We start from the raw sequence: 24,437 nt of genomic DNA, 5'->3' as shown, positions 1-24,437 counted from the left end.
TTCTTGTACACTTGCATTTCCCGAAACGTTGCAAACGTTGTGATTTAATTGTGATTTGAATTGCGAGAACCTCTCGCTGTGCCTGCCAACTTGCCAACAATGAGCAAAACGCAGTGTTCAATCGTTAACCTCCATCCTTCCCTTAAACCCCTTGCCCAGAATTACTATCTTTATTGCCAGAATATGCCTGCAATGCATAAAGCAGCTCAGAAACGGAGGCTGGTCAACAATCACTGTTGACCCCTAACGTGAAGTCCGCTCCCCTTACTACTCCGTTAACCATTTCCCCTCCGATTCTCTAAATCGTAAAACAAACAATTAGGTTGACTGGTTGTTCGGTGCAACTTTTTTGTCCTTTTTCGGTAAGCACCGCCAGCAGCACGCGTGTTTCTTCAAGATGCTGTGCCCGAGGAGTGCAAGCCCAATGCAGGCCACCGATCCCTTATTTGGTCAGTGATGAAAGACGCCTTCGGTGTAGACTCTCGGTCGTCGTCGTCGTCGTCGTCGTCGTCGTATGCGAACAAAATAGCGAGAGTGAGAAGGAGAGCCAAGCAAAACAGGTCCATCGTAACCTCCATTTCGACGACAATATCAAAACGACGACCACACCAACCTCTCGAAGGCGTGCTATTATTGTTGTGCGCTTTCGATCGGAGAATCCATTCATTGTCCTTTATGCTTTTCGCTGGTTGTTTCTGTGTTTGGAGCACCGTCTGCTGGTCGGTTTATGGTTGCGGCGGCGATTGCATCGTACCAGGACGCCCTGGTTGGGGGTAGATAGTAAGGGTCGCATTTGCAAGGGTTTGCGTCTAGAGGCGACCATCCAAGAACGAAACCTTGAGACTGGGCATAATAAAATCACTCTGTTTCTGGTGTTTTGCTGGGCGGATGCTATTCCCGTGCTGTGTCGATCATTATGATACTTTTACGATGCATACAGCTGGTGCATAACGAGTATGGGCGTACCAACAATATTGAAACTACTGTCAATGCGTTTGAAATGCGGGCGAAGATATGGGCACGTAAACATGAAAATTGAAGTCAGCAGTTAAGTGAATTGGTACCTAGGAACGAATGGTTTTTGTTTTGTTGGAAGAGTGTAATTCACGCGTACCACTTTTCAATTGCTTGAAGGTCATTGGTTTGGAAGTTTGTGTGCCAAACAAAGAAGTCACATGGACGTTGTTATATTTGGAGAGTGTGCAGTTAGATTTGAATTAAAAATTGAAATACAATGAAGAAACTGAACCAAGTGGCCTGTGAATCAACTTTTTAGTATTTATAGCGATCTTATTGTGCAATTTTTGGTACGATAAGCCTTCAAATGTAAAGTTCAGTAGTAGAGACATCACTGTACGAGAATGCGCCAGGGAAATCATTCCACTTACCGATGATTGAAGACCGCAAAAGTGTAAATTTTTAGCTTCTTCTTTTTTATTATTTATTTATTTAATTATTTATTTATTTATAAAATGTTCTAACATATATGTGGCCTAAGCAACTTGACAACTATCCTATGTTATGCTGAACTATCACTAATTATTCTATTAAGAGCTGATCGAAAACATTTGTATGATATTTGTCCGTGATTTTGAAAAGAATAGAGCGATTAAATTAAAATACACACAGATTAAAAACTCTAAACATGGACAACAAAGGTTTATTAGAGCTATACTATCGCCTCCTAATATCAAAAGCTATACTGTGTGTCCTAATGTCCAGCTATATTGTCTCGGTCCTAATTTACTTGTTAGAGTACTAGTTGCTCTATTGATTTTGCCCAGCAACTCTGAGAAGTCTTTTGGAATCCCGCCCAAACTGATAAGGCTACTTAGAATGACTATGACCAACGTCATTTGCCTGTCTCCTATTCAGCTTGGCGCTGAAGTGGGCCATCCGCGACTCGAGGCTGGAGACTTCGGGTTCCTGAAATACGCTGATGATATAGACACCATTGGTATTCGGTTCTCCTATGTAGAAGCCTACCAACTTGATGGACCACTTGATAGATACAAAGATTAATGTAGTTTTATAGAGATAGGGTAAATGTTCCAATAGTGGTGCAATTTGTAGGGGTACAGATGTGCTTTAACAGATTTAAAGTAATATCTTTTATCTTCGCAATCATAACCATTTTTACCATCAAACACAATATATTTACGCAAAAAATACATATTTTATGACTGCTTCATTATATTTACCGTTATATATATATATATATATATATATATATATATATATATATATATATATATATATATATATATATATATATATATATATATATATATATATATATATATATATATATATATATATATATATATATATATATATATATATATATATATATATATATATATATATATATATATATTTTTTTTTTTTTAGTGAAAACAATACGGCCAATCAAAACTATGCTGGAAAAAATCTGGAATCTCCTGTTTTTATTGGTTTTATGACTATAGGAACATGACTATAGGAACATGCCATTTTTGTGTACTTACAATGGCACTATGGTAAAAAGCTCTTCAAAATGCTAAAATATCGTCAAAAGGCAATTAATTTAAGCAAATCAATAACATTTCATGACAGTTATGTTGAAAAAGTAATAACTGCGTTGTTATGTGGTCATTGACAGTCAGTAATGAAATCCTAAAGATTTTGGTAAAATGTTGATACATCTCACAACCATTTTTCTGTCACTATGTAACGGAATGGGCCGGTCTGGTGGTACAATCGTCAACTCGTACGACGTAACAACATGCCCGTCATTGGTTCAAGCCCCGAATGGACCGTGCATCCATACGTAGAGCTGACTACCCTGCTATGGTAACAATAAGTCGCTGAAAGCCAAGCTCACTTCACTACTGGGTATAGGCAGGCCTTGACCGACAGCGATTGTTGTGCAAAAAGAATAAGAAAAGATGTAACGGAATGGTCGGATTTAACTTTTAAACCCTTTGTAAAAGACCAGAGCACATTTAACAATAACATAAATAACTTAATTACTCTTAAATTATCGTATGGAGTGCATTTTAGCACAATACCAGCACTGTTGGTACTACTACCATTATAGGTACGTTTATCCTATTCTCTTGGAAAACTCGAAAATAAAATCAATCATTTGATAACAACTATTTTTTATTGCAAACTCTGAATGCTTCCAATGTTGTCCGGTCATTGGGTCATATCAATTGTTATTGGTATAGAGTGATCCTGTATATAACGTAAATTGATTTGTAAAAGATATAAAGAGGATATAAGAATGATAATCATTTTCTTAGAATGCCAATTATTGCCTTTCTGGTTTATGCGTATTGACTCATTGATAGTTTGTTAATTTTTAGTAATAAGAAGAAAAATATTCTCTAGAAGAAGTCCGATAAAGCTATTTAAAAATTAGTTATTTTGAAAAAATAAAAATATTTTGTAGAGTATGTGCGATATTTTTAACATAGGATGCGTTTCAATGACTTATAAAATAACATCTCACCTGGGGTCGATGTTACCTGAGGATTTGTCATAATTTAAGCATCTCGTATATAAGCATCAAGCCCCTCGTATAAGTGCTAAAATCTATCCTATATACTCAATGATAATTTCTATACAGCGTCGGTTCGTGGAAGTACCTTTACCACGTTTGCCTTATGAGTTTTATGAGCCTTATGAGAGTCTGTTTTTTCTTACGCATCAAGTTTGAATAGGAGACAGGTAAAGCGCGTCCCTTTGGCGCAATTTGACGAAGTTTCAACCGTTTTCCACCGGACACTGTATATGAAATTATTTTCAAACTGGAAAGATATGTATTTATTTTACATTTTCTATTTATAAAAAAAACAGCAACAGAAGGATTGCAAAAAAAAAAACAATCATTATAAAAAGTGTAATTTTAAAAGCACGTCACAATACCTGACAATGTTGTTAGTGGACTAAACTGCTCAACCCTGTACAGTAGTTTGTTAGCACACCCGGGTACATAATTTGCATCACTTATCTTTTTATTATTTCATCATGCTTAAAAAAGCACAATATAGCTGATGTACTAGCACCAGTTGCAATAACATTTGCGTATGCAGTCCGGAGACTTTTGCTCCGACTGTAGTTGGTTAGCATTTTCCATTGTTTGGCTTGGCATTGTGACGGAATGCTTTAAAGGATGCACCATAAACAGACACACAAATACACTAGACGCAGAGCTGCATAGGAAACTCGTTTCGATCGTGTATTGCATCCGTTGTTTCACGAGCGGGGTAGCGTAATATGGACTTAATTAAGTCCGGCTATCATCAGGGTAGCGCCAGTAATTAAAACCCTTTGGAACCCCTCTTTACGCGCGCACCGGCCGATTTGGTGATGCGAAATAAGTATGCTTTTGTTGTGGCAAAAGCATGATTTCTTTTATTTAGTAGCGCCCTTTGTTCCGAACTTTACTGAGCCTAATGGTAATGTTTGGTCTCTGGAGCAGAGCGAGAAGCGAATAAAATTATGTAGATTTTTGCTTTCATCGTTTATATTTTATCTGTGCGTTTATTGAGCGTTGGTTTGGTGAAAGAGGGCAAGTTTGGTTTGAATTTTCTTCCATTTTTTTGTTGGTTGTCTTTTCAAAATCGCACCCGTACAAATAAAGCACTAGCAGCTGTGAAAGACATTGTCCCTCCGTGTCGCCCCGTTTCACTGATTACCTTTGATGGCGTTGGTCACACTTGAACCGTAAAATAGCCACCGACAGACAAACGATAAAAGTTGTTTTAATAATGCTAATAATGCTAATATCGGCCAGCACTGGTCGGAGGAACGCTCCGGTGTAAGAAGTGCCATTGTTGCCGACGCCTGGAATGGCGCTCACGGGAGCAATCACGCGAAAGCTTGCCACAGCTTGCCACACCGCCGCCGCTGGGGTCACGAACGTCGTTGCGCGCTGCCCGATTTTCAATTAAGACTTTGCCATTATCACGTATCCAGCGTATCGTTTGTGTAGCCAGCCACCCGGCAATGGCGGCCGGCATAATGGACGGGAAAAAAGTCAAGCTTGCAATCTCCAATTTTCCACCCCTTATGCTAAATCTCCCTTATGTCGTTGATGTGGCGTGGTGAAGCGTGGGCTAGAGAGGAAGCTTTTCATTCGTGTGCACAGGGCCATCGGCACAGGACCTCCCGTAACGAGGATCACATTTAGTGACAGCTTTTCGGAATTGGGGGAATTGGGGCCGGTGAAACGGGCAAACAGAGATTATCATCATGGTGTGGAGACTTTGGTTAATTTTCTGGCGACAGCAAGAAATGTGCTTTGTTTCTGCCCTCGAGACACACACTGTGCGAGATGATTTCGCACACCGCGTTGAGCGAAGATTATGAATGTTGTTGTTAGAAATAATCATTCGTTCAAGATGCAATTGAAATGGCTTTTAAAACGCTTCAAAATAGTAGTTTGTGCCAAAAAAGCTCACCTTGCTCCATAGAGCTCGTTACTTACAGTAACCGTTCATCGGTCCAGCATTGTAACACCAACGTAGAAAGGTATTTGGCTCTACTTTAGAGCGAGCATCCGAAACTCCGGAGATTGGCTAAAGGTTAATTACGGGGGCAAAATACCAGTATACACCTTCTGCACCCAAAGAGACAGAGAGAGAGAGAGAGAGAGAGAGAGAGAGAAAGGTTGGGAGTGGTCTCAGGCAATCAGTAACTGACAAAAACCAACTTAACCAAGGAGCGAACTACTGGGATAAGCTTATACGCGCGCTTGCCCCATTGCCACCGAGCTCTGCCCCGGCCCTGTCTCGGACCCGCCCACCAGCTAATTTCGTCGAATAAATTATGCATCCCTACGGCTGTGGACCGGTGGGGGTGCAGGTGTGCACGCGCCACCGGCTTTGCCTTCCCTTTGGTCGTTGGGTTCACAAGAAAATCAATTAGCATCATTACTTATGCAGACTAAACCGTTTCCGGGCTCACGCTCGGGAGGCGGACGGATGCGTACATACGCGTAGATGCGCCACATATCAACCACCGGGCACAACACAGGCAGCGCTGGATCCACACCGGGCCCACGGTACTGCACGGATCTGCACAGAAAGGCTAATGAATTTATCGTCGCGTTGCACGGTGTTAACAGCCGCTCCGCTCAATTTGTGTGTGTGTGTGCGTGTGCGTGAACGTGTATGGGTTTAGTTTAACTAATGTGCTACTATCTTCTCCGTTTCAGTTTCTTGGCCAGGCCACCGTGGAAGGTGTGATGACACAGGGCGAAACGTAAATCTATGGAGGATAATTAACACTTTTGCCATTGTGTAGGGTGAAAAGCGATAGGTAAGTGTTGGTTTGCCCGTACATCTTCTCTACAATGCCACTCCGCTCGAAGCGTTCGAACAACAAGTCGTAATAAATGTCAGAGTATGATCGTTTCAATGTAACATGCGTTCCTTCTTCTTATTCCAAGCTTTTTCTTTTGCCATTCTTCTTCGATTTGGCAGAACGTTATGCCTTATGGCAATTTTAGTTGTGAAAGCGAATGAAGCGTTTAATCACTATACAAAGAGACCTTGTCTCTTACGCTAATGTCCACGATTGTTCATACGTTGCAAAAATACTGCAGGGAATAGTTAGCCGACGTGCGAGTTGTACTACTGGTTCAAAACAGGAACTGTATCGGTTCCAGGACCGATGCAGGTTCAAAATTCGTGCTAAATTCAAAACCAGGTATAGTATCAGGACCGGATATAATACAGATTTCCAAAATCGGAATAGATTAGTGAATGGTTACAGGGCCGATATGGATTTGTGATCTGTTGCCACAGATTTACTAATTGAGTAATGGTCAGGCAAAATCGAGCGAATCGCCCAAAGCGAGTAAATTTCTTTTTCGCTCGACCGAGCGAACAAATGAAGAGAGGAGTTTCCGGAAAAGCCTCAGTTAATCAAAAGTGTGCTAAAAAGGTGTTTATAATTTATATCTCTACATGATCAGTTCCAGTTCATAGTCAATGGTACAGTTTAACCTAGTACAGAATGGATTCGTGGTTGTTTCCAGGAACGGTATGGGTTAAGCATCAATTCCATATTTGTTCTTTGTTATTTATTAAGTTAAATTCGACGGAACGCGAGTGGCCCTCTTGAAGCGTGTTCGGATTCATTATATTAAAGTCACGTTTCAGTCATGGATTTGTCACGTTTAGTTTTAGGTAAAAATAATTAACGCGTAGAAGATCGCACGGCATGAATACAATTTAACAACGCAGCGCGCGACATGTCATGTTGATGACGATCAGAAATACTGCCCTATGAGGATATCGTAAATCGCGCAAACAAAACATTAGGATTTATTTTTAAGATGACAAGAGATTTTAGTGACCCGACTGCCATTACCGCACTTTATGCTAGTCTGGTTAGATCTATTTTAGAATACACGTCTATTGCGTGGTGTCCTTACACGCACGTGTGGATAGAGAGGATAGAATCAGTCCAAAGAAAGCTATCTCATTACGCTCTTCGGATGTTACCCTGGCATGACCGCTCTCGGTTGTCACCCTACGAATCGCGTTGTCTACTACTGGGTCTTGAGACGTTAAGCAACCGCAGGAAAAATGCTCAGGCTCTGTTCGTAGCAGGAGTTCTGAACCGAACGATAGACGCACCGCGTATCCTAGAGCATATCAATTTCCACGTACCCAGAGTAGCAGCCCGGCATCGTGTATTTCTCCCACTCGATCGAGGCAACACGCGTTACGGAAAAAACAACTGAGCGTTGCAGTGCTGTTGCTTCAAAGTCTCCAGGCCAAGCAGCGCACAGTGCCCCTCATAGTCCAGCTGGACACTCCAGGAGCGCAAAGCGAACCGCGTGATCTTGCGCTGGATCGATTCTAAAAAGGTCAGGGGGTGAGCAGCTGGTAGATCAATGGTAGATACATTGAACGCGTAGTCGTAGGCTAAAGCACCAAATCATTCACAGAGTACCAGGACTGGAAGGCACTTAGAGTGGCTTGGAGGTGTTTTTTTTTAAATAGAGACTTTGAGTCAATTGGCTTCATTCGCCTATTATAATCGGTTGATTAATTCTAAGCTTAAAATCTAACATTCTTCTTTGCAAGTCATTTGTGGCTGGCAGTTACCTTATACCGGTTAATCTCGGTTTGCGTAAAGCTATTTTCTGATTAGAGTTCTTTATAAAGGCTAGTTATACGAAGGAATTTTAACAGTTTTCGCTATCATTCGCTGTCTGGTGAGAGGATGATGTCGATGCTGTGGTCCAATTTGCAGGGAATGCGTTCTGCTGAATAACCATGGCAGCATTTTTTGCAATAAAAAGGTGTGAGTGAGCCGGGTGTGTAATGGCGGAATTAGTTTGACTGATCACGAATATGCACAGGAACAGATTCGCATATGCATATTGATTCAAGATCAAGTACCAGGACGAGTATGAGTTGAGTATCAGTACCACGGCTGGTAGTGGTTTAATATTAGTTTCAGTTTCGATTTGGTTTCGGTTATAAGTCATCGGATAGCTCGTCACAAGTTCCTGATTTGGATTAAGGTTTAAAGTATTTTCTTTTAACATACACATCAGAGTAAAGGTTATCGTTGCGTAGCCTTGTAATCAGGCTAAATAAACTATTTACTTTCAAATTTCACGTAAAGTATTTTAAATGTTGACTTTGGGTTTGATATCAATAACATTTAACAATGATAAATTTAATCAATTTTTGGATGGTTCCTCCTGTATAATAAAAACAAAGATAATTAATAAAACAGTTTATAAACCAAAAGCTTTGAAAATACAAGGTTGCCCAGGGTGTTTTGGTTATTTTTCGAGAATTTTTGGTTGCTTTCCATAGTTTTTTGGGAATTTTCCAGATTTTTGTTGGTTCAATTGTAATGATGTTCAATGGGACAATACCAATAAGTCGTAGGAACGAACCAAAAATCTATGGGATACGATGAATAAATCGTGAGACGAGCCCAAATAATTACAGGGAACCAACCAATAAATCGTGGGAAACTCTGCAATAAGTATGCATGGGCTACATTTGAAATATTTCATGGTATTGTTTAAAAAGCATGGCTCAAAACAGAACAGTAGTAACAATGAAAAAAGCTTCTGGCAATTATGAATCAATCACAACATGTAGCAGGCATCATATCATAGAAACGAATGGTGGTAAATTCAAAAGTGTTGTAGAAATATAATACAATGTAGCATTAATATAAGAAAACTCTACACGCTTCCATACAGTTTCCTTTGTTCGGATGGAATAACTATTCTCCTGTGTTCATGCTAGAAACGATCATCCAATAGCTTCTTTGTTCCGGCGCCTTACAATCGGCAACCCAAACCGGCCGGTATAATAACCGTTTATCAAACACACGCACCAACCGGCTCGTACAATGGCGCTTCGCACCGTCCTTACGCATGTCTCGGGAACGTTCAACAGTGCCACCAAACGTCGCTCACTTACCCAGTGTCGCCGATATATATATATGTGTGTGTGTGTGTGAAGATCCAGACAAGCAAGGATCGTTAAGAGCAGAGACCGTATGTGAAAAGTGGCATTACTGCCAACACGTTGAAATTTATTCACAAAACTATACAGCCCCGAACATTCGTGTCATTTGCCGTGGTCCCAAGTAATGGGGCCAAGTAACCGAATAGACCCTCCGGAGAGAGAGTAGAGAGGTAAAAATGATGCCAATGGCTGTGTCTGTGTGTGTGTGTGTGTCTGTTATGCTACACACGGGAAGTAAATTATTCTCCGGCCAAGAACCGCAGCACTATCCCCGGAAGTAAGCCTGGGCAGAATGTAAAAACAGGTTTACATGGCGTCCGGGGACAATTTTGGGGAAACCGAACCGAACGACGGCAGCGCAAAGTTTCTAATATAACCCCCAATGTAATAAATAAGACAATACGGCGATGGTAAAGGTGACTGAGGATAGGGTGGTGGTAGTGGCTCTTATTTCGGTGGGTAAAAACTGGACCGTCGATTCCTCTACCCCTCGCCCGCCGGGAGGAATCGAAATCGCCCAGACGTGCCTGTGCAGCTTAAGCATCAAATTGATTCGAAAAGATTCGTTCCAGCTTTTCCTTAAGGACCGATTAGAGGTAGTGTGAAAGTGGAGATACTTACTTACTTACTTATCCGGCGCTACAACCGCTTTACGGAAAGTGAAAATATGTTACTATTTTTCTAGTAATCACCACAAAACAAGAACACACATAACGTTTTTTGCTTAAAAGATAGGCAATTGAATTTTTCTTTAAGTTTTAATTTTTTTTCTAAATGACCCTGTTCAAATTTGTCCTTTGAGAGAATACAATGACCTCCAGTTTGGTCATTTTATTCATTTTATTTTTGCACGTTTTTAGACGAAAAACTACCAAAATTTTTATTTTCGCGCTTACGCTACCTCTGATCCCACCTTTACAGCTAAATGGATAAGGGAGCGGTCATTCGCAGGGTCAACTGAAGTCGGGCGCATAGCCAGGGATTGGACCGTAATTTTCCCACAAAGTCTAGCATATTGGTAGCTTGTTTTCTTTTGTTTTGTCTGGAAAACACATCGCCCGGTTGCGGTTTGGCTACGGCACAACAAAAGGAAAGTTAAGATTAGAACATATTTATAACGATAAAACAACCGCATGCGTTTGTGTGTGTGTGCGTGCGTGTGTTTGTGGCCCATTTTGTTACGATTGGTGTGATAAAAACAACGTTCAAAGCTATGTATTTTTATGCTCTACCGATAGCAACATTTGATTTGATTCGAAACTTCTCGAAACTGACCGACGGGCCGGCCAATGGAAACTAATGTGAACGTAAGAAACTCGGTTACGGTACCGGACCGCACCACCACAACACGTACACAGGTAAATCATGCCGATAAAAGTTGATCCCTATCATGCATCATCTCGTTACCGTTGTGGGAGTCCGTGTGCATGAAATGTCGTCGTGGATCGTGGGCAAAAAGTAAGTAAGTAAGTTCGTTGACCATTGCAACCGTGCTCGTGCGAAGATCGAGGTGACCCGCTGGTGCGGGTCGTGCAGTTAAACTCCCGAAAGTTACAGCCATTTCCGTCTCACGGGTCACGCTGCTGTTAATCATAACATATGGTGCACAATTATCGTAAAGTGCGCACCCAAAAACACGATCTTTTCAGCGCTCTTTCTTATCTCAACGGGGCTGGTGTGGTTGAAGGTTTACTTTCCCTTTCCTGTGATTGCCGTCTGGGTATGGTGGCACACGTGCGTGCACGGGTGTTGATGGGTGATTTTGCGAAGAAAATGCTTTTAGTTGATTGAAACCATTGGGCGGCCAGCTAGTGGGATGGAGTCGGTATGTCGGTGGGATTACGAGAAAAAAACGAATGTTATTACATGTATCCACCTATGGATTGTTGTTGGTGCGTTATGCTTTTGGTTGGAGTGTAAATGTTGTGATGTGGATGGTATTTTACACCTTTGTTTTGAATTGTCTTACGAGATTATTTAGGATATAACGCCACCCAATTGAAATATGTTTGAACCATAGCTTAGCTAATATGCTTGATCACATTCGGTGTTAATTAAAGCTATTTTCTAACACAAATTTCTTCTTCTTCTATGGGCGCAACAACTGTTGTCGGTCAAGGCCTGCCTGTACCGGTAGTGGGGCTCGGCTTTCAGTGACTTATTGATTACCATAGCAGGATAGTCAGTTCTACGTATTAGTGATGTGTAAATACATTTTTTCCGGAGTCGGATCGATCCGACTCCTGCACCCCTCGGAGTCGGACTCGGAGATGCCCCGGACTGTTTAGCGGGGAGGGGGGGAGAGGGGTTGCGCACGGGAAAACCCTCGGACTCAACGACTCCGAGTCCGGAACAGTCCGGATCAGCCCGGATCAACCCGGATTAGTCCGGATCAGTCCGGATCAGTCCGGATCAGTCCGGATCAGTTCGTGTAAATTGTTACACCTTTTCGTACATATTCGATGCCTTACTTGAAAGTCAATGAACTCATCAAAAATTGTCTAAACGATAATGGACAGTCATTTTGGGAATTAGCAATTGCAACGTCAACTTAACCTACTCGCCCGGACTCTACCGGATTCGTTCAGACTCAGCCGAACTCACCCAGACTGATCTGGAATGATACGGACTGATCCGGACTGATCCAAGTTGATCCGGAATGATCCAGATTGATCCAGATTGATCCGGACTGATCCGGACTGATTCGGACTGATCCGGAGTCAAATCCGGTTATGGTCCGGAGTCTGAGTCATATTTTACGCACCGGAGTCAGAGTTGATCCATGACTCCGCTACGGATTACCCATCACTACTACGCATGGGGGCACATTCCTTTCGGGGCTTGAACCCATGTCTGGCATGTTGCTCGATCGTACGAGTTGACGACAGTACCACCAGACCGGGAAATAAGAGAGTGAGGAAAGAGATACGTTGGCTAACGATCGTGTGATATACTTTGATCTCTCTCTTTAAATTGTCTACCGGAATGGTGTAATAAGAAGCAGTAAACATTGATTCGACGTTTGACCACCGAGGTCCAAACGTGTTTGGTTTTCAAAGTGACGGTTTCAGAGTGTGTTTGTGTCTGATACAGCGATCCAGTGATACAAGTCGGGATAAGGTAGACAGAGGGAGGGAGAGAAACGTGAAACATGGAAGTTCATGGCCCAGGAGGGGCATTCTCCACGGAAACTATTATGAGATTCTCGAATATTCCTGTTGATGGAAGCAACAACGTCTAACAAAGACCTAAGCCGAGTTAATGCATTCCTAATAGCAAAAATACTGAACAATGCGATTATTGGAAAACCGACTCAGGTAAATCGCCTGAAAGATAGTAAACTGTTAATACGTGTACGTAACCAGAAACAGGCGAAAAAAATAATGACGATCAAATCAATTCCGGACTATGGAGGGGAAATAGTAGTAAAGACAAAAGAACACCCCACACTAAACACATGAAAAGGCATAATAAAATGCCCTGACATTGAGTTTCTGACCGAAGAAGAAATCATGGCAGGACTCAAAGAACAAAGAGTAGAAGAGGTCAGCATCATGAAAAGAAAAATAAACGACAAACTAGTAAATCCTAGAACGGCAATAATAACATTTAAGGCAGGAAAAGTCCCTCGCATGCTAGACTTCGGATTGTACCCACTGAAAGTGGAATTCTACATCCCAAGGCCCATGCGGTGCAAAACGTGCATGAAGCTCGGGCACACAAGAAAATGGTGTAATGAGGAAAGAATATGAGCTAACTGTAGCGAGCCAGTGCATCCGAACACATTTAAAAAAATAAAATGTGTGTCGTGTGGAGAACCACACAACACGCTCGACAAAACTGCCCTATCTTCCAGGACGAAACGGAGATAAGCAAAATTAAAGCGGAAAATAGAACAAAGCATGCAGAAGCAAAACTATTAGAAGACGGCAATGCCCTGTAATACCCACAAGAAGACACAACCAAACACACAACAGAGAGAAAAAAATCATTATGTACGAAATGGACACTGTATCCAACGGATCGTTCGGATCGGACGAGTCCATCTATGTACAAGAAATTAATGAGACACCACAAATTGCCTCGACAAAAAGAATAGAATTGTGGAAGAATATATCATTACAAATGCTGAAACTGATCAATCCGATGAAAATGAAAAATTTCAAATCTTTAAATAGATTACACCATGAGATCAAACATATACCGAAACGAAAGAATGATAATAATGAATAGCATACAACCAGACAAAACTCGAGAAAAAGGAGACACAATCTGCATAGTAGCGTATTTTTGCCAAGGGGAAAATACTCATTACTGATCACTTATAATTTTTTTTCATTTTGAGAATCTCCATATCAACAACAGAGGGCCATATTAGCAAACACATTCTTAACAGCTAAACTTTGGTACATAGGATCAATAAAATCAGCGAACAAAAACATACAGCAATGCTCACATCTCTACTTGGTGAGTTCATGTGGCCTAAAGGTGGGCTGAGAGTCAGTATGAACCAACTTGGCCTATCCAAAGCTAAAGGAGGTCTAAATCTTCTTCTACCAAACATAAAGCTACCATCATTACTGATCAATAGACATCTCAAAAAAAAAAAAAAATAATATGCCTTTTACCTCAAAATTCATGCTAAAAATAGAAAACCCTCCAAACATTCAATCAGTGCCAAAATTCTATCCATGTTTGGAAGTAATAACAAAAGAATGTGCTTATTTAACAGATTCAATCATTCAAAAACCCACAGCAAGTGAAATACATAAAACAATGATAATCTTTATTCCTTCTCCTTCAATTACACAAAGTACATACCCAGCATTAAATGGAACAAAATATGGCGAAATATTAAATCAAATGAACTCAGCTCAAAACAAAGAACCTTATACTATTTGCTAGTAAATGAAAAATCAAAAAAGATTAGATCAAAAAATCAAACATAATTACAAATCGGTAATCAGTCGAAATTGCTCTTTTTGCGGAATTATTGAAAAACTACAACACAAATTTAAAAACTGCAGAGAAATTGAAGATCACTGGAAAATGTTTAAAGAAATTATTGAATCGTACCACATAAAACCTCTTGCATTCAACGAATTATCTAAACCAGAACTGAGAGGCATAAATAAGTAAAATGGCAAAAAAAATCATGAGTCTTCTCATAAACTACATAGAATTGATATAAAATAATGAAATAAAACAAATAACGAATAAAAACACGTTGAAGGTCATGATTAGTTAGGAAATAGTTTGTAAGCAAATATACGGATTTGTATTGTTTTAATAAAAAAAAACCAAAATATCTGTGTTAGATATTATACATATGGAAAGCTTTATTTAAAATGGAAAGTGAGAATTTTTGAAGAATAGATAAAGCGTGAACGCAATAAGAGATTCGATGATAAGAAGGCAATGAACTAACGATGAATTCGAATGCAGAATAAAAGATGAAGTAATGTACTCTATATGAGCAAACGAACAAACGAGCAAAAAACCTCAGAAAACCAAAAAAAACATTAAATTGAACTGTAAACCTGGTAATGTCTTAACCTTGCCTTTACAGCAAAAAGGACATATGGCCTAAATTTCCGATCCTAGTGTTTATAGAGGTTGGTGAATAAAACCACCAGTTGACCAGGACTGGTTTTAAGAGGGCCCAGGAAGCTGGACTCTGAAGCCGAACCGCATATAACCTCACAAAGAGAAGAAGAAGTAAAGAGAAGAAAAACATAACAATCCTCTCCAGTTATTAAAAAAATATAGTAAATTACAATTTAGTTTCATAATATTTATTGAAATTTTATTTTGAAAATCTATCGGATAAATATGTTTACAAAAACAGTTATCTAGAAAAGAAAATCCATCAAACAGTCAAAACGGATACAAACCTAATACAATGGAATGTTGAAAGATTAAAAGGATTTAGTAGAAAAGTCTATGCTCATGATGAAGCGTATCGCAAGTTCTTACACAGGCTGAATTCTGCCTGAAACTTGAAAAGACAAGGATAGATATAGATGGGGGATCGATTGCGAAGGAGGATAGGAGAGCAGGAACATAAAGTTAATAAGATAGGAGACTGGCGATAAATGGGATTGCGCATTTGAATCTCAAAATTTAATGTCGGACAAGCCCCTGCCCGGTGCTTGCAGTGGATATAATAAGAGGGCCCATGAGTGCTATAACTGTCTAGAAATCTACGCAACAATGACACGCGTCTATTTCCTCTAATTTCCCTAACCTTTGTTTAACGGTACCTTCTGCAGTGGTCTATGTTACGTAGGAACAGTCCAATTTTGATACGGTCCCAGCAGAAGTACAGTGTCTTGGTTCATGCATGGGTCTCGTTTTACAGTGGCCATGCGTTTATAGTGATTTTCGAGTCAGAATTTGCCAACAAATATGCAACAGCTGTGCTTTGATGCAATAATTTATTAATGCAGCAGAACCCCTCATAACGAGTGTGACCCATTACAGTGACTCACTCGTTATGCAATTTTGCAACGAGTGTGTTTTGCAATTTGTATGAAAAGTGAAATAATTGGATCCAGGACAAGAAAAGTTCTGATATATAGGTGTTCTTCTTCTTCTTCTCGTTGGCTCAACAACCGTTGTCGGTCAAGGCCTGCCTTTACCACTTGTGGGCTTGGCTTTCAGTGACTAAATGATTTCCCCCCATAGCAGGATAGTCAGTCCTACGTATGGCGGCACGGTCTATTTAGGGATTGAACCCAGGACGGGCATGTTGTTAAGTCGTACGAGTTGACGACTGTACTACGAGACCGGATATATAGGTGTTATATACACATAAAAAATTAAAAATTTATTAAGAATGCTAATAATTTCGAGGATTTTTCTAGATCACTATTTTATTGTCTTTATTATTTAGTCAGGAAAAAATCACAAATAGTCGACTTTTTTCAGCCTTTTCTTTGACACTTAACGGGCATTAAAAATAACGTTTGTTTCATACACTCCATTGCTTGTAGAGCTTCAATATTGTCTGATGATGATGTTTGCGGACATATGTGGAAACAGTATTCCATGTTTTTAACATCTTCTGTATGTCTTCAGTTAATTGTTGATTAATCTTTTCTGTTGATGCGGAAGCTTTCTCTTCGGAATTAGTTTTTTGCAATTCAATAAGTTCTTTTGGGATTGCCATTTGCTCTGTTAGAATTTCATCGATGTCGTTTTTGGAGTGAAGTATGAATTAAACGTGTAAAATATTGTTGTTAATTCGCCGAGGGTTCAAGTGCTAATGTCTATTCTCTGTCAAATTCACAGTGCTTCTAACTCTTCTTATTGCTAATCTGTGTTCTAATCCTTCATGCACTTTGTCCTAGTTGTTCTAATTCTAATTGTGCCTTGCACATTGCCTACCGTAAGCTGTCAACATATACAGTTTTTAAAAAACTGCTGATAATAGGTAACCATAACATAACCTGCTGATCCATAGGTTGAAGAATTGGAGTCGTGTTAGACGGAAGAGACTGGATTTTAATGAATTTGAATTTGAATTTCTTCGTAAGGATTTCAGCCAGGGTTTTGGGATGACCAAGTGTATTACCCAGGACTAGAAAAGCATGGATGGGGCAAAAAATACAAGTTATCAGCTCAACAAATATGTCTCTAGCTACCCATGCTGTTTTGTTAGATTTCCACAACATTTTCCACAACGTTTTTGGTAGATTTACTCGTCATGCGAAAAACTCATTACAATAAATACTTGTTAGGAGGAGTTCCAATGTAAAATGAAATGTTAAGTATCAACTGACGGAGATCCTTTATTGTCATCACGGAATTAACCCCACATACACCGGATCGATGCTAATGCGTTGACCATGTTATAGATAGTTACTTCCTTTACAGGTTTTATGACAGAGCTAGACTGATAACAGTTGCTATTTTATGTAAATGTTATGTTTGTCATTATTATTTTGTATTTGCAAATGAATGTTTCTGCAAACAAGTTTTCTAAGCACAATGCTATCAAGAGCTCGGTTAAATGTTAGTCTGTGAACCAGTGAGATTTGTCTCATGGTTGGTAAATGCGTAAAAAAAGATTATGAACTACCATCCTCTAACATATCTTTAGTCGTTAGACCAACATTTAATTAGCTACAAAAATCATTTGTATTGATAACAATCATGTATTTCTTTTTATCATTTCTAAAATTGTTTTTATTAATGAACAGAACTTCTCTGGTAATGATGTCTCAATAAAAATGGCACTGAACATGCCCATTTACAATAATAAAATTAACCTGCGAAATGACTAGAAAAAGTTCTATAGCAATAATTAACCAACAAATAACCCACTACGAACCTAATGTTTCATGTGTTGCACTCGCTTGGGAGTTGTTGCAGCTACCGCTGAATGTGTGTATGTGCAACATAGTGCTACTGATTCATCATAAATTCATTAGTGCACACACTCCGCCAGCCAATGGAGTGATGATATGGCATACAGCTTAATGAGAAATCATTTCCTACATAAATAATGATGCTAATTGATTTTCCCGCAGGCTAGAGCCAGAGCCAGCTCACAGGACGATGCCTTCGCGAGCGTCTTGATGGAGAGAGTCAAAGTTCCGCCCGCTTTTTGTCCGCCCGCCTTGCATCGATGGGGACGAGCAATTAGCTGACTTTAGCTGTGTCTCTGCAATGCATACACTTTCAGCGTATCTGTCACATTCACACAGTCAAATCGTAATGTCTCGAGGATGTGCTAGTGTGTGTGTGTGTGTGATAGTTATCCTTATGCATTCTTCAAAGTCAGTTTGTGCTGTCCGGCAAATGTAACGCTTGATAATTGGGTAGGATTGGTTTGATTGCGAAAGTTGAATGTGTCGCATCATTAGGCAAGGGAGAATTGGGAAAGTTTTCCACCAAGCCACATGGTTCGCTAACTGGTTGACGTAAACGATCCTGCTTGATGGTTGGAAATTGTACAATGGAGACATTTGGATACCATTTCAAAGTTTTCGTAGTTATGTTCGGGTTTGAAGTATATAAGTGGGTTCGATTTGAAAGAGAAGAATTGCTCTTGCTCTTTATGTTTGCTTACAAAGATCTTATGTTGGAGAAGTTTTCGATTTTCCTTACTGTAATGTTAAATTTGCAACGTTCGGTTTAAATGGACAAAATCCAATCCAATGGTTTTGGATGTTTCTATTAACTTTAATTCCACTCTGAATACATGTTTTAAAGTGCTGGGAAAAGTGGCACTAAAAACGAATGGAGGAAAAAAATCTTGCATCCCTATTCATTCGCCACCGTTTTTCTGTGAAGTGTAATAGAAAAGAGATAATTTATATGCATACTCGGTACGCTGTAAACTGTAATCTAATAAAAGTGGTTTTGCATTTTACCAACCCGTCTACCCGCCACCCGTGTTTCGCTCCAGTTAAGGCATCGGAACCGAGCCAACCAGCAACCAGCCAACCAACCCGCAGGCTAACATAAATTATAATCAAGCGGAAACTGTGCCTATCCGCTGCATCCGATCGTAAGGTGAAAAGAATTCATCCCCCACTAGCAGCACATGCTGCTACGGCGAAATGAAGTGCAACGAGCGAAGAAGGTAAAAAAAATATGACGGCTAAGCTTCGGTCTGTGCCGGGTTTGATCCGCAAGCCGTAGCAGCAGCAGCAGTAGCCGCAGTTTGCAACGTGAAGCCATGATGCAATTGCTCTCGATTTTTACTAGCACATTGAAGAAAGCTCTGTGCTCTTTAACGATCTTCGCCCGTCTCCCACACACTGCAGCTCGTCTACGGCGACGTTTCGTTCGTCGGCATCGGACAGCGAGTGCTTGGCTTGACTTGCAGACTAATAAAAGCTCAAGTGGCATAAAAACTTGCGAGAAAGAAGAAGAAGGAGGGAGAAACCAACACGCAACGATGCGGATTGCGAAAATCTATCACCGTGCGGGCTACCGGAACCGATACCGAAAAGCGAACAGGAAATGATTTATTCATATTCATTGGAAGAGAAAATTGGTTTTAAACGAAGGATCAAATTGCCGTTCGACAGGAGCGTCGTTCTGATCCATCCCAGCAATCCCAGCGCAGAGACAGAGAGAGCGAGCTTGATCTTCCACTACATGACAGTGACCGAGTTCGGTACGAGCTTTGTATTGGTTGCCAAGCTAATACGGCCAAGCTTGGATTCGATTGAAGGTATTGGACGGAATTCATTAGTCACTGGTTTTAGTGTGCTTTAAAGTAGCAAAAGAATAACAGGACAATGAGTTATAGCTGACGATGAAAAGACTGGAAGGAGATTCTAGTGGTAGCAAATATTCATCAAAACTCAATTACATCGATGGAAATCAATTCATTGTGCGCAAGAGATTTCTAAGCTTTTTAATAAAATGATAAAACAAACCTCTAACAAACGATGTAACGTATTCATAATATAAAAAGGTTTTATACTGTTAATACAGTTTAATTTGAATTCAACAGGCAACCCCTATTATTAACACTCTGTGCACTGTGTGGCTCAGTTTGAAATCACAGCTTTGTTAACTCTCCTTCTCTGTGATTGATCTCTCGGCAACTCTGAGCAGAACGTATTGCAGCGAAAAGAAAGAGAGAGCGCATATTGCAGAAGCGGCATCGTACGTGAGGATCGGAAAGTGAGTGAACGATCGTAAGCCAATGAAACGCTCTCACCGCTCTCTTATCACGTGTTCTCCGCAGAAAGCTAATGCAAAATGCCAGCAACCAGAGTGTTAACAATAAAACAGCTTTCGGTACACCAAGTCGCATTGACCGTGAGGATCAAACCAAAAGATTAATTTAAAATTAAATAATTAAATGTTCATAAAACAAATACTTAAATTTGGATTCTTCATACATCATACAAAATATTGCTAGAAGAACTGAAGATTTGCCATTTAATAATAAAATTACTTAAACATCCTTCAATTTTTGAGAGTTTTATCTTGACCCTTGAATTCTCTCTTATGCAGGATTAATTGTTTATGACTAAAATATTAAATTTTGTTAAAGTACCATGCGCCTCCATTAAAATAGACATACAGTGGGATGCCGTATGTACTGGTACTTTTATACGGCTGTCCATATATCAATGGTGTTGAGTAATGAAAGTTCAATAAAACGGTGACATGGCGTGCTGACGAGTATTTTAGAGAAAAAAAACATAACGAAAGACATTAAATTTTATGGCAAATTTCAAATATTTCCTTGGCACAAAACTGATTAGTTTCCCAAAATATAAAGCAATTTAACATTAGGTTTACGGAACTCGTCAAAGTGACGGGTGGGTTGATTACATTTAGTTTTTTTAGTTAAGTTGTAACATTTTTCAACCAAAAATTAATGTAGCCTTGAAAGAGAACTATTAACAACCTATAATAATTTAAAAAAAATTCATAAATGATTTAACAGACACTCAAACGGAATTGCTGATCAACTTATTCCTCGTGTTTTTCGAAACTCACGCGGACGTCGGTCAAAATGTGGCATCGAAAAGATATCGGTTCATGTGTTCGGTGAAACAATAACGACTATTACAATAAATTAGCATTGTGCAGACTCCTATTATGGAAACCAAAACATGTTAAACGATTAATAATATTAATGAAATAGGTTTTATCATTATTTTAACCAATCTAAATACATATTTTTATCCACCCGTCAAATTGACGGAAGTCCGTAGAGATAGGAATGTAAGAGATGTCCGTAAACCGGGTGTTAAAAAACATACAGTGACCTATTATCTGTGTTATTCGAATATCCGGGTGAGGACGTGTTCCGATGAGTCCGGTTAAACGACATTCCACTGTATAGTAATTCATTTTCAATTACGTTCGAATCATACTAAACCGTAACAACAAAGCAGGAAAAATCGTTCCCAACGACCTACTTTACGCATTCTCCCTACAGTCAGCCCGCTGCGGGTGCTTTTAATTAATCGCCCAAATGGCACTGAATAGTTTAACTCCGTTTGTTAGCCATCCCCCATTCCCCATAGACAAGGGTGAGAAAGCAAATGAAGTGAATGCGAACGTTGCCGTTTCTTTTCCTTCCTCCATGTGGGTCTGCTGTTGTGCAGCGTGTTGGTCTGTGATTGTCACACAAATTATAGGCAATAAATCTCGGCACCACGCCCAGCATCGCTGGCAGACTGGCCGGCTGGTTCTGTGCCTTCCCGTGTACCCGTAATTCCTGCGAGTCCTCAAAGCAATTAAGCGGCAGCGTTCGGAACGGAAGCGTGACGAACGTAAAGACAAACATGAGAAAACTCTCGACCCTCGGGAGGTTTTGCTGACAGTGAGGTCCAACGGGACACGCCGGCTTACTTATTCACTCGCACGGAACGGCTTACTCGGAAAAGTGGGCACGGTGCGGCGGATAGGACGACGCATGTCACGCATCACTGCCCTTGAAGGCTAATTGATTATCCACCGAGAGCGCAATGGGGAGCACGGTTCGTTTTAGTGAAGAGTTCAACACACTTACACGCCGTGTTGCGCTCACACTCACTGCTAAACGTCGTCCAACATGTTTCAACCGACGGGCATTCCGGGCGGTGTGAGCAAACGAGGGATTAAAATGTTGTTCCTGATTGTTTCGTTTTCATTAGATTGATTGATCGGACACACTTGGCTGGGAAAGATCGGGTGAGATACTGAGCGTAGCAAACCCCATGGAATATATGTAAATATATGCGCAACCCATTGGAACATTTTTTCAGGCCTGTGGCGCGGGCTGGACTAGTTTGGTTGATCAACTTCCAATTAGTCGAGGGAGTACCGTGACGGGTTTTATGTATGCCAGGAAATTGACACTGTAGAAACAGAGCGAGCCCTAGATAGATAGCTCCGATTACATTTGCTGGTTGGCACAGTGGTTTAACAGCTTTCTATGAAGCATTCCTTGTTTCCTTTTAGCTTTGTTAAATAAAATCAATTTGATAAACTCTAATACCTTTTGCGATTTATATTATTCAGCAGAAAGAATTAGGTTCGACAGATTTTTTACTTAAAGAATGTGCGTTTTGAGTAGATGAATTTTATAATCGACTCCATTATTGGTCCTCTGTTTGGTGAACAAACGATCTAGAGCATAATTATCTTTCAAAAGTATATCATTAAACAATAAATGATAACAAAAAGAATAAAAAATGATATAATGAGTTAGAAAAGGGTTTAATTTTACACTACCATGAAAAAGGAGGCGGCGTTGTGTACAACATTCGATTTGTACAAATTAAAAATAATGGATAAGGACTGACTATCCTGCTTCGTGGTACTAAAAAGTCTCGGAAACCTCGTATGGCCTAGGAAATGTTAAATATCCAAAAATAAAATAGTTTTACAGCTTTAAAAGGGTTGATCGAACCATTTTTAGGTTTTTATGCATATAAAATTGTCTCAGATCATAAAAAATGATCCTTTTGTTTCGAGTCCTTATCATTAGGCTGTTTACCAATCTTATTTGATGTAAAAAAAGATTTGATGAAAATTACTAAAATTGACATTTTTCTGCACACATCCTCTTAGAAACTTAGTAATCTGTAATGAAACATACAATTAATTTCAAATTTGGCAGATGTTCAATTACACAAAGCCGCATGATGATCAAAGCTTCTGCTTTGAAATTTAATGAATCGAGGATTGTGTGATCAATCCTTCTGCTTGGCATAATTCCTAGCGTTATTCCTACGTCCTATGCGAACATGCCGGCCTGCAGTTAGGCTTTACAAACTTGTTCAGTACCACGCAGCCGGATCGCCAGTGCTTGTTGCGGGGGGACGTCCATTCTAGACTTTAACCCACGGTCGGGATGGTGTTAAGACGGACGAGTTCACTACTGTGCCACGGGACCGGGTGTGATCAATTATTTATATTTAAAAAAAAACATTATTCTCTTCCAATAGTGTATGCAAGAGTAAACAATATTATATTGTTTCAAATCGACAGCAATAATGACGACCAAAATCTTTCTCAAACTCACTTTCTGTGAATATATAAGACAATTAATAAAAACATAAATAAATAAATAAATAAATAAATAATATAGGGTAAATGTACCAACAGTGCTGCAATTTATACTGGTATCAACGCATTTTATTGCATTCTTTGTGTCGATAAAATATATGAATATTTTAACATAGAAAAATGTATCATTTAAACACATTTTATTTACATAACGCTAAACGTTTTTACCGTTAAATACAACAAATTTATGAAAAAAGGCAATATTTTTCTGACTGTATCGATGTTCCCATTATGGTGGTATTGCGCATTCCTATTTTTGTCGTATCGTGTTCCTATAATGGTGTTAGTAACCTCACTATTAATATGAAACAAACTTCAAACCACAGTTCTATTATACACAGTTTTTTAGGTCTCTTTGACTGTCATAATATCGATATGTCATAATTGACTATCCTGCTATGGGGGGAAATCAATTAGTCACGGAAAGCCAACCCCACAAGTGGTACAGGCAGGCCTTGACCGACAACGGTTGTGGATCCAAAGAAGAAGAAGAATTATGTATTACTACAAACCGCTATAGAAACATGACATTTTCTATTCCGATTGTGGGACTATAGGACAAAATATTATAAATTGAAAAAAAGTACCGAAAGGCAATCATTTTGAGTAAACCTATTCGGATGCATAGTAGTTATATGGTACGAAATGAGTAATTTCGTAGTTTTGTAGTCATTTACAGCGTTAACAGAAACACGAGTTTCCTTAGGAAATGCTGAGGATTTAGATCCATGAGATCCGTTCAACCACCAAGAGTACTGTAACAACGCTGTAAAGAAAGCGAATTGAATTTTCTCCTTGAACTTTGAGCCTAAAATCGTTAGAAAGTGAAAGAATTTCTATTAACGCATTTTTGTTTCACACACCTTCAGAGTTTGACGATGCGCGTCACAACTTTTACAA

General features: G+C 39.7%; 2 protein-coding genes across 4 annotated transcripts in view; one reads left to right on the top strand and one right to left on the bottom strand.

The window, feature by feature from the left end:
• LOC120948846 (uncharacterized) overlaps nt 1-10,772 on the bottom strand; it is a 314,251-nt gene extending 303,479 nt beyond the window's left edge. The window contains exon 1 of the mRNA XM_040365617.2: nt 10,762-10,772. The gene's annotated coding sequence lies outside the window, so the exon portion shown is untranslated. The remainder of the gene's footprint in view (nt 1-10,761) is intronic.
• The window catches only part of LOC120951531 (uncharacterized), a 137,390-nt gene that overhangs the window by 47,724 nt on the left and 65,229 nt on the right, over nt 1-24,437 (top strand). For all 3 annotated transcript variants that reach the window (XR_005751196.2, XM_040370306.2, XM_040370305.2), the window contains exon 2: nt 6,206-6,309. The gene's annotated coding sequence lies outside the window, so the exon portion shown is untranslated. The remainder of the gene's footprint in view (nt 1-6,205; nt 6,310-24,437) is intronic.

The sequence above is a fragment of the Anopheles coluzzii genome, chromosome 2 (genome assembly GCF_943734685.1).
Source record: "Anopheles coluzzii chromosome 2, AcolN3, whole genome shotgun sequence".
In the NCBI taxonomy this organism is placed as follows: domain Eukaryota; kingdom Metazoa; phylum Arthropoda; class Insecta; order Diptera; family Culicidae; genus Anopheles; species Anopheles coluzzii.
The sequence above is the reverse complement of the archived record's forward strand: the minus strand, read 5'-3'. Positions and strand labels throughout refer to the sequence as shown.